The sequence below is a fragment of the Schistocerca gregaria genome, chromosome 7 (genome assembly GCF_023897955.1).
Source record: "Schistocerca gregaria isolate iqSchGreg1 chromosome 7, iqSchGreg1.2, whole genome shotgun sequence".
Classification (NCBI taxonomy): domain Eukaryota; kingdom Metazoa; phylum Arthropoda; class Insecta; order Orthoptera; family Acrididae; genus Schistocerca; species Schistocerca gregaria.
In genome coordinates, this window is record NC_064926.1 from 119,170,970 (window position 1) to 119,183,360 (window position 12,391).

The 12,391-nt window shown below is 40.6% G+C and overlaps 1 protein-coding gene across 5 annotated transcripts in view; it reads right to left on the reverse strand.

The window, feature by feature from the left end:
* The window catches only part of LOC126282208 (F-box/WD repeat-containing protein 2-like), a 119,547-nt gene that overhangs the window by 44,287 nt on the left and 62,869 nt on the right, over positions 1-12,391 (reverse strand). The gene's annotated exons all lie outside the window — the stretch shown is intronic.

The window sequence follows — 12,391 nt, forward strand, 5'->3', positions numbered from 1 at the left end:
TAAACAACTAACAGGAATAATAGGTAAGAAAGATTACATATTATCTTCTCATTGTATCCAAGAAAATGAAATTTTGACAGAAAATTCTTGCCAGATTGCTACACTACTAAACAACAGTTTTACAGTCCTCGGTTAGCAGCTACTTGAGTCTATTATAAGAATAGCATGGAAAATGTGTTGTACAAACACATACGAATGCCTAACCGGATAATAAAAGTGGGATAACTAAACTGGTGATTCCAGCAGGGTTAGTGAAGTTAACTGGAGAATAAGTTTTGACAGTGGCAGGAACTGTTATAGAATTAGTGATGACAAGATTGTGAGATTGAGAAACGAGAAAGAATGGGGACATCACACAAATCATATGGAAGAATATGACGATTTCAAATTTATATAAAAATTTCATACTGCTACTACATTTCGATTTCATGCTTCAGAAACTGGAGCATACGACCGAAATTTTATCTATCAGAATGTGACAAAATAGACGTAATCAATACGAGAAACCAGACCAATCTCAGGTACTATTCTTACTAACAGCTTTTTCAACATCAGACAATGACATTTTGAATTTTCATGTAATAAAATGAAAATATTGTAGATATGGGGCAGGATTTTCTGTGGGATAACAACAGATAATTTATGCCAATATGTGTTCAATCATTAATCACCTGTTTGTTCTCTGCAACTGCTTTCTGGATGTAGTAGCTTCCCTGCATCTTTTATGCTGATGATTTTCATGTCTTGTTCTCAGATACACCATAACCATCATTCTACCAAGTTAGAACAAGACATGAAAATCATCAGCATAATTAACCACAACAAATGCTTTATCTCAATGCAGATGTTACCACAACCAGAAAGTCATTGCAGAGAATAAATACATGATAAACAACTAGATGGATATGAACACAAAGAGTCCCTGCTAAAGCTATTAAAGAAATGATGTAAAAAAAAAACAAAAAAACAAAAACAAAAAACATATTCACACACACACACACACACACACACACACACACACACACATTTGACAGTTAACAATAACACTCAAAGCATAACATGGAATAAATTAGTGATCAGATTATTAGTGCTGCATAAATGAAATACTGAATGACAGTGTACAGAAAAGCTCTAAAACAAGAACACTTTTAGAGCTATGAAATTTGTAAGTAGAAATTTATGCTATTGTTACATCATAGAAATTAAGAAAGTGCCAGAATTGTTTATGACCTCAATGCGCAATGAAACATTATGAACATGAGAACATATATATGATGCATTTCAAATAAAAAATGTGAAATGCCTATGGCATGAAAAATTCATTTCATTCATTTGCAACGAGATGGACTTAAAAGTGATAATTATCAAATAATTCTCCACAGCATTACAAGTGGGAATGACCACTAACCAGCTGTCCACCTAAAAGAATGGCAACCACGAAACTGTGGTCAGGCACAATTCCATAGATGGGAGTTGTCTTTTATCACAAAATCCTCTTATCCTCGAGATTTGCTAACTTCAGACCTATGCCAATCTACTCCTCTGACTCTTGACCCTAAGTCCACTCAACCTACACCCACACCTTCTCCTCCACCTGACATAATCTCTCACCCCAGTTAAGCTGCAGCGGCAATACAATGTAGCCTGTCAGGTCAGTGTAACTGTGTAGGTATGTGAGTGTGTGTGTACTCTCTACCTCTAAAGAAGAATTTGTGCAAAAGCTAGTAAAGTTCTCATTCTTGTGTATTTGTACATTGACCATTCAGTGCCTCCACTATTGTGTGTTGCTACATCTACTCATTAAATTATTTATATTCCTCCATGAACTTTCCACTACAATAGATAAGTAATGTTATATGGATAGAAGGGATGAGTTCATCAAATTCAGCACAGGATATATGCAAGAAGCAATGCCACACACATATAAGGAAAAACAGTTACTCCATGCTCTGCCAAAGAAATTAAAAACATAATTTACTTCTTTAAAACAAAAATTCTCATGGTGTTGACAACATCTTGAACAAAGCAATAGGTACATATTGTCAAATAGAAGGCTACAACCTTATAAATGTTCATATAATTAATTTATTGTGTTAACATTGCCTAATTACTAAAAATATTCTCATTACTTATTGCCACATTCAGAGGAGGAACAATCCACATACAGTTTTGTCATGGTATGCGAACTCTTGTCATATGCATACTGAACACCGTGAAAGTGGTAAAAAATATGTCTGTAATGCTTGCACTATCCTATCACATAGTAAAAGAGAGTGATATGAAATCACTGCCATGTGCTCTTTATATAGGCCAGAGAGGATCACAGCAAAAGGGAATGGGTGGTGGACAGGGAACTAAGGACATAGGAGAAGCAAGGTGGACAATAGCATGCTCATCCATTTGCGTTTCCTATATGAAACTTTTGTACGTAACACCTTAAAAACATAAGCAAATGATAGTATCAATTTCTTAGATTTGACATTAACCACAATCAGAGGTAAATATGAAATTCCAATTTACAGAAAAACCACAACTATCAATGCCATCTGTAACAACATAAAAATGCATATTTTCATGCTATGATTACTAGGATACTTAAATCGCCACTAACTGAAAATGATATAAATATACCACACTGCTTCTTTTTCTTTTTCCTGGCATTTGTCAAGTATCTTCACAGGGTCATCATGTTTTATTGAATTTGGCAAAGTTAGTGTTATGTTCCTGCTGCCACCCCCCCCCCCCCCCCCCCCCCTGTCTCTCCATGACACAATTTGTACCTCATCTGTCTGTGTCTAGTTTTATCCATGTGAAAGTGTGTGAATGCTTTCTGAATGTTTGTGAATCATGTAACTGAGGTGGGACATGCGTACCAGCCCATTATTCACCCAGTTAGGTTTGGGAAACCATCTAAGGGCAATACCCAAAACTGCCAACACACCGGCCCTCATGCAGATTTGATCCCAGACCAGTGTCCCCCAAACCCCAAAGCGGAGTGCTAACATGCACGACTATTTGTTTGGGTGAAATAAAAAGGAACTTAATGTCTTAAAACAAACAACAATAAACATATGATATGGAATCATTTAGGTGACATTACGAACAAAAAGAGAAAAGAGAAACTACAACATTTGGTGCACATGACCAAGTATGAACAGAGTACAGTTTTATAACATTGATAAATAAAATATGTATATGCCCATGTTTTATTATAGTCATGTATCTGATAAAACAGCAAAATATTTTCACAACAGCAAACTCAAAATATGAGGGGCACTCCAAAAGAAATGCACACAATTTTTGTAAAAATACAGTTTTCATTCTGAATGTGTGAAAATGAAAGTTTTACAGTGTGTAGATACATCCTTCTGCTTGTTTTCAAACTTAGTTCAACCTGTTCCCACGAATTGTGCCATCACAGCATGTCTTCCAGATGGCTGCTACACTTGACGTTCGTCAGAAGCAACGTGCTGTCATAGAATTCCTGTGCTGTGAAAACAAGACAGTGGGAAACATCCACCAGGGGTTGAAAAAGGTGTATGGAGATGCTGCTGCCAATCGCAGTACAGTTAGTCAGTGGGCAAGCAGGTTACGTGATGAAAGCAGGCACGGCAATATTGAGGATTGTCCTCACAGCGGCAGGCCTCGTGCTGCACACACTCCAGACAATGTGCAGAGAGTTAACGAACTGGTGACTGTTCACGCATCACAGTGAACGAATTGTCACGCTACGTTGGGATAGGGGAAGGAAGTGTTTGCAAAATACTGAAAGTGTTGGCGTTATAAAAGGTTTGTGCCAGGTGAGCTCCCAGGATGTTGACAGTGGGTCACAAAGAAACAAGAAAAACGGTATGCAGTGAAGCTTTCTGGCAGATTAAAACTGTGTGCCCGACCGAGACTCGAACTCGGGACCTTTGCCTTTCGTGGGCAAGTGCTCTACCAACTGAGCTACCGAAGCACGACTCACGTCCGGTACTCACAGCTTTACTTCTGCCAGTATCCGTCTCCTACCTTCCAAACTTTACAGAAGCTCTTCTGCGAACCTTGCAGAACTAGCACTCCTGAAAGAAAGGATACTGCGGAGACATGGCTTAGCTACAGCCTGGGGGATGTTTCCAGAATGAGATTTTCACTCTGCAGCGGAGTGTGCGCTGATATGAAACTTCCTGGCAGATTAAAACTGTGTGCCCGACCGAGACTCGAACTCGAGACCTTTGCCTTTCGCGGGCAAGTGCTCTACCAACTGAGCTACCGAAGCACGACTCACATCCGGTACTCACAGCTTTACTTCTGCCAGTATCCGTCTCCTACCTTCCAAACTTTACAGAAGCTCTTCTGCGAACCTTGCAGAACTAGCACTCCTGAAAGAAAGGATACTGCGGAGACATGGCTTAGCCACAGCCTGGGGGATGTTTCCAGAATGAGATTTTCACTCTGCAGTGGAGTGTGCGCTGATATGAAACTTCCTGGCAGATTAAAACTGTGTGCCCGACCGAGACTCGAACTCGGGACCTTTGCCTTTCGCGGGCAAGTGCTCTACCAACTGAGCTACCAAAGCACGACTCACGTCCGGTACTCACAGCTTTACTTCTGCCAGTATCCGTCTCCTACCTTACAAACTTTACAGAAGCTCTTCTGCGAACCTTGCAGAACTAACACTCCTGAAAGAAAGGATACTGCGGAGACATGGCTTAGCCACAGCCTGGGGGGTGTTTCCAGAATGAGATTTTCACTCTGCAGCGGAGTGTGCGCTGATATGAAACTTCCTGGCAAATTAAAACTGTGTGCCCGACCGAGACTCGAACTCGGGACCTTTGCCTTTCGCGGGCAAGTGCTCTACCAACTGAGCTACCGAAGCACGACTCACGTCCGGTACTCACAGCTTTACTTCTGCCAGTATCCATTTCCTACCTTCTAAACTTTACAGAAGCTCTTATGCGAACCTTGCAGAACTAGCACTCCTGAAAGAAAGGATACTGCGGAGACATGGCTTAGCCACAGCCTGGGGGATGTTTCCAGAATGAGATTTTCACTCTGCAGCGGAGTGTGCGCTGATATGAAACTTCCTGGCAGATTAAAACTGTGTGCCCGACCGAGACTCGAACTCGGGACCTTTGCCTTTCGCGGGCAAGTGCCCTACCAATTAAGCTACCGAAGCATGACTCACGTGCGGTACTCACAGCTTTACTTCTGCCAGTATCCGTCTCCTACCTTCCAAACTTTACAGAAGCTCTTCTGCGAACCTTGCAGAACTAACACTCCTGAAAGAAAGGATACTGCGGAGACATGGCTTAGCCACAGCCGGGGGGATGGTTCCAGAATGAGATTTTCACTCTGCAGCAGAGTGTGCGCTGATATGAAACTTCCTGGCACATTAAAACTGTGTGCCCGACCGAGACTCGAACTCGGGACCTCTGCAAGGTTCGCAGAAGAGCTTCTGTAAAGTTTGGAAGGTAGGAGACGGATACTGGCAGAAGTAAAGCTGTGAGTACCGGACGTGAGTCGTGCTTCGGTAGCTCAGTTGGTAGAGCACTTGCCCGCGAAAGGCAAAGGTCCCGAGTTCGAGTCTCGGTCGGGCACACAGTTTTAATCTGCCAGGAAGTTTCATATCAGCGCACACTCCGCTGCAGAGTGAAAATCTCATTCGGGTATGCAGTGAACTTTTGGAACAGTATGAGAATGGTGGAGATGATCTTGGAAAAATTGTGACAGGTGATGAAAATAAGGTTCTATCATTTTTCACTAGAGACGAAGAGGCAATCAATGGAGTGGCATCATGCAAATTCATCCAAGAAAAAAAATTCAAAACCACACCTTCTGTTGGAAAAGTTATGGCTACGGTGTTCCGAGAACAAAGGACTCTTGCTGGTGGACACCATACCAAGTGGAATCACCATACATCCTGATGCATATGTGACGACACTGAAGAAACTTCAAGATTTACTGAGTCGTGTTCAACCACATCGGCAAAAGCAGGATGTTTTGCTGTTGCACGACAATGCACGGCCACATGTCAGTCAAAAATCATGGAAGTGATCACAAAACTCAGATGGACAACACTGAAAAACCCGCCTTACAGTCCTGACCTGGGTCCATGTGACTATCATCTCTTTGGGAAACTGAAAGACTCTCTTCGTGGAACAAGGTTCGAAGATGATGACTCCCCTGTGCACGCTGCCAAACAGTGGCTCCAAAGGGTTGGACCAGAATTTTACCGTGTGGGTATACAGGTACTGGTTCCAAGATGGCATAAGGCAGTTGAGAGTGATGGAAATTATGTGGAGAAATGAAAATATTGTTCCTAAAGGATGTATCCACACATTGTAAAGCTTTCAAACATGTAGAATAAAAGATGGCTTTAAAAAAAATAGTGTGTAATTTTTTTATTTTTATTTTTATTGAGTGACCCTTGTATGCTTCCACACAGAAAAACCACTTGTAGTTCAGTTACAAGACAGTATTGATAATAGAATATCTTTGTAAGTCTGAGAGCATAACAAATTAAGTGGAGTAATTGTGAAAACATATTTACATGACATACTGGAACGGATTTTGAAACTACATTCATAGAATATTCATGTCTCCAAAGTAATAACACCGCTTTTGGTGGGCTCTTGGCTGAATGCATACACTATGTTGAACGCCTACAAAGAAATATAAAAAATTACACAGAGCAGACAAGGGATGCATACAGTAAACATTAGAAGAACTTGAAATTTATGCACTCAACATTCTGGATAATGAATATGTTCTGAACAATTACAAAGGTACCACCAGGAGTTCGCTGGCCGCTGTGGCCAAGCGGTTCTAGGCGCTCCAGTCTAGAACGCCGCTGCTGCTAACATCGCAGGTTTGAATCCTGCCTCGGGCATGGATGTGTGTGATGTCCTTAGGTTGGTTAGGTTTAAGTAGTTTTAAGTCTAGGGGACTGATGACCTCAGATGTTAAGTCCCATTGTGCTCAGAACCATTTGAACTACCAGGAGTTCACTGTTTTCAATGCTATGACGCTCCAGTGAAATGTACAATGGCAGACTTGCAAGGAGGTGGCATTTGGTGAAGTGCAGACACTATGAGGGACCGGAGACGGGACTGAACCGTCGTCGTCCTGAATGCGAGTCTAGTGTGCTAACCACTGCACCACCTCGCTCAGTAGTGAATGGAGTATCGGGGAAAAATATGAACTGGAAATACAAAATGGGGGAGGATAAAGGTTGACTCAATTTTTTGAGACAAAGCAAATATTCATCACTAATGCATCGTTTGCTAACCACAAAAGAAAATGCTATAGATGGATCTTAACAGGAGACAAAATGAGATACTAAATAGATTATATTTTTGTGAATAATAGATACAGGAAAGCAGAGAAAAAACTCTTACAGACTGCAAGTAGCAGATATTAAAAGCAATCACATATTAGCCACAAAGCAAAAGAGCATAACGCTGAAAAATGTAAAGCAAACATACAAAATTGAGATATGGAACTTACAAAGATATAGAAGAAGGAATGAAAACATTGGGAGAAAAAATAGTCAAAACTATAAACAAAAGCAAAAGAAGTAATTAAGAAGTAGACGAAAGACGGACAAAAATGAAAAGTGTGATAACCAAAACAGCAGAACAAGAAATTAAGTACTTTTGACAAAACACAACAAAGACACCATGAGTGAGAATGGGGTTGATAAAGAAAATTGAAGAAACAAGAAAATATAAAAACAAAGGAAACAAGAAACATCACACTATGAATAAAAGGCTAAATAATAAGTTGAGAAGGGAGACAGAAAAAGCAAGGTAGCATTGATTGAATATATAGAGTAAAGGAGAAACCAGTTCTAACCACTGAAATTAATCAGAATCTTTATTCACAGTTCAGCATGTTATGTGCTGAATCATTTGGAGCCACAACAAAGGGATTAAACGTCATGGGTGCTCGATAAGTTTCCGTAAGTCCTCACCAATAGACTTTACATGAATAATAATATCAGTACAAAATCTGATTAACTGATGATGTTCTGGTTCATCAGTCACCTTACAGGTAAACCCCCCCCCCCCCCCCCCCCCCCCCCCCCCCCAAGATAGACTGCATGTTGCGTGAAGAGGTCATAAGACCTACTTTCCCCAAATACATCACCAATGTTCTCGGTTCCTAAGAGCATAAGGGGGAATTCTGACCAGCAGTTGATTATAGTAGGCCTGTTGTTTATGCTATGTGTCTTTATTTAAATCCGTTAAGCTTTGTTATAATATTTCTTAAAATGATGGAAATGTCTTCTTACTGAAAAATTTTGAGTCTTGTTTAAATAAAGTGCATAAACTAAAGGTGAAAGGTGTTTTTCCTCTGAATCTTGCCTAGCTGTTCCACATTCCGTTGGTCCTGTTTCTAAAACTGTTACTACATTCTGATTGATCACGTCAGGCAGGAAATGACTTTACCAGAAATTCTAGAAATAAATAATTTTATGACCGAGTTTTAAATGAACAAAAACAACTTCCTTTAGATTTCCTTTTGTTCTTAAACTCACATAAACAAAACTCTATAGTTCTACCAACAATCATGTTAGTAGGATCAGGGAAAAAACCATCAGTTGTAAGCCTTATGATACCCGTTTCCAATCCTCATTTGAGGACTTTGAATTCTTGCATTTAACAAAATTCAATGCATGAAAGTCTTCATTTAGGTAGATCGTAGCACTCTTCAAACGGCCTTGCCGCAGTGGATACACCGGTTCCCCTGAGATCACCGAAGTTAAGCGCTGTCGGGTGTGGTCGGCACTTGGATGGGTGACCATCCGGGCTGCCATGCGCTGTTGTCATTTTTCGAGGTGCACTCAGCCTCGTGATGCCAATTGAGGAGCTACTCAACCGAATTGTAGTGGCTTCAGTCAAGAATACCATCATAATGACCGGGAGAGAGGTGTGCTGACCCCATGCCCTTCCTATCCGCATCCTCCACTGAGGATGACACGATGGTCGGACAGTCCTGGTAGGCCACTCATGGCCTGAAGATGGAGTGCTTAGCTCTCTTCACATGATAAATTATGTCAGTTTCACCACAAAAATTGCCAGGATTATTGCTTCATGTTTACAGTTCCAAAAATGAAAATGAAATGATTGTATGGCATTGATGGCCTCAAGGCCCCACCCAGAGAATTTCGGCCACTGAGTTGCAAGCCTTATTTCAGGTAACACCACATTGAGTGACTTGCATGTTGGTGATGACGAGATGACAATGACGATGACACAACGCCCAGTCCACAAGAGGAGGAAATCTCCAATCTGGCGGGGAATCAAACCCAGGCTCGCTGTATGCTAGGCAAATACATTACCACTCAGATAAGCAGGTGTACAGTCCCAAAAATGTCTTTTCCAGACTGTATTAGGTTGGTGCATAGGTTCACAGTGTTTGTTTTTCATGTTGTTATTCCAGTTACTATGAGTTTATTTATCAACTCTCATTTTTTTTTTTTATTTGTAGGGTTCACTGTTGTTATTTGAGATTACATATTGTCATTTGGAGACAGTGAGTGGATTTGTGGACACTAGAAAATGGAGCACTAAGTGAAGAAATCAGAACATTTCTGACACATTCTTCTACTTGAGTTCAATAGAGGGGTGATAGCAGCGGGAGCAGCCACAAATATTTTGCCATGTATGTGGATAATTGGACAGAACATGGGAAGAAAATGGTTTTCTCATTTTAAGAAGGATAGTTTTGACATTGGTGACTGTTCAAACGCATTAATCCACAATTATGCATGTCAGTGTATTCGAGAATGGCAAATGTGATGAACAGTAATCATCCCTCCATCGTGTCACATTTGCAAGCAATGAGGAAGGTTCAAAAATCAGGTGTACGGGTACCGCAGGCTCTAAGCCAAAATCACAAAAATCAGCAGCTGACCATATGTGCATCTCTGCTTGCTTGTCATCAAATGGCTCATGAACAATGATGACCATTCCTATCCTGTATTGTTTCTGGTGAAGAGAAATTGTGTCTTTAGGCTAACATAACGAAAAGAAATGAATGCTTGAGCCCAAACAAAGCAGCAGCTCCCTGTACAAAGACCTGCGCGCTTCCACAAAAGATAATGTTATGCAACTGGTGGAACAGTGATGGTGTGATACACTATGAATCATCTACCTGAGGTGTAAACAGGTCAACAACTGAGATGTCTTGCAGGAGCAATCCAAGAACAACAACCAAGAAGACTGCATGAATTGATGCTACGTCGTGATAACACCCAGTCTAATTCTGCTATACTGGAGTTGGGTTGGGAAGTATTTCTGCAACCACCTTATTCACCTGCTCACAAACTTCCTTTCTGGATGAAAATGCACTCCAAACACCTCAATAAGTTCTTCGCCTCAAAATCAAGTGATTTCTACTGTCACGGAATCAAGAAGTTACTCCAGCAATGGCAGACTGTTGTAAATAGTGAAGGAGAATACGTTATTAATGACTAAAGTCTCTGTAATGTGCATCTGTTGTGTTTATTAAACTTGTGGGAAAAGGCTATGAAATTATGCGCCAACCCAATATATGCGACTATTTCATAAACACCCAAACATTGCACACGAAGTCATCAACATTATTGCAGGTAAGCTATTATGTAGTGCTCATCAAAGAGGACAGTTATAAAAAAAGGTATATTACTTGTAGAATATTGGACCATTATCTAATATATTTTGCATGTATTTGTGGTTCAATCCCAGAGAGCTGATCATTACTGGATATATGTGATCTCAAACTACAACAATGTCAGTGAAACTGCATCAACAGGAGGGATATGTGTCACTAAAATTCACTTTCTTTCTCAGATTATGTACTTGATGATACACAAGTGATTAGGACAGCAGAACTGTACTTGATCATTGATTTTGAGCTTTCACCACATTGTGAGGGCTGCATATGTTGCTATCAGGTTTTTCAAGTATCATGGCATATAGGGTCAGAGTGTGCCTATATGTGTTCCTGAAGAATCGTTATCTGTACAGTTTCTGTGGTTCCACGAGACATCACCTTTGGTTGCTGGGGGGCTGCAACCAACAAGATGCTTACCAACTGTATCCTAAACACATCAGATAACCATGAGGAAGTAGACATGCCTGGCATTCTTCACAAAAGGGGTGTACCTTCCACATCATGTGTGGTCAAGTACTATCCACAAAACATATAGCGTTGACTAAAATGGGGGCTGTACCTTGGAATCTAAACACAGGAGTGGGCAAAACTATGCAAATGCCAGAAGCACAAGAAATTACCAAGCCCAGTATGGTGTAGGGAACCTATTGGCGCTCAAAACAGTTTCCAGTCATCTCACAGTAAGTAAATACAGGTCCCGTATGGTTTTAAAGGAAATCTTATGCCATTCTTCCTACAAAGTAGTGGCAAGTTCAGGTAACAAAGACGGATGTGGAGAGCAATTGTGCATCCTTCTCTGCACAGCAGGCCACAAAGGCTCAATAATATTGTGATCTGGTACTTGTGGTGGCCAGGTGAGATGCAATAATTCATCCTCGTGCTCACAAAACCACCTCTGGACAACATGAGCTGTGTGAATAGGAGCCCTGTCATCCTGGAACACAGCACCATCATTGGGGAACAAACACTGTATGATTACAATTGATCTGATGTGCAAAAATGGTCACATAATCCTTGGCAGTAAGGCGACTTTGCAGAGTAACCACAATGCTCGAGGAATACCATGACATGGCTGCCCAGATCATCATTGAACCCCCTACAATGCTTCACTCATGGGATGTAAAATCAGCCAGATGGTGGAATAGGTGTGAAACAAGACTCATCTATCCAAATGAATTTCTTTAATTGCTCCACAGTCCTAGTTTTATGGCTTCAGCACAACATTATCCTGTTATGAGCATTTGGTTACAGTGTGAGCTGGAATTCCTGCTCACTTTGGAATTCCTAGCTTACAAAGCTGCCTTCATGTTGTTTTTTGTTGACATTTAGTTCTCCAGTGACTTTTGCAGCTGTCATTGTCCTGTTTTTGTTACAATCCTCTTCAATGACTGCCTGTCATGTTCACTCAAGACACACTTTCAATTGCCACTACATTTCAGATTCTCCAGAAAAAAGATTATTTTGTAAGCTTATTATTTGGAGTCAGCAACATCACAACATAAAAATTTGATTACTGCATAGAAAAAACTTTCAAAAAATCAGATACAGAAATAATTTTATTTTTACGTAGAATGGAAATGATTTTATTACATGTTTTGTAGCATAAAAAATTCCAGTTATTAATAAAATTACTACATATCTGGGAAGAAAATATGACTACACATGTATGTACGTGTTTGTTATGTGTGTCTGTGTGTGTGCGTGCGCACTTCCAAGCATGAGAGGGAAGAGAGGCCATACGTGGGCCCAT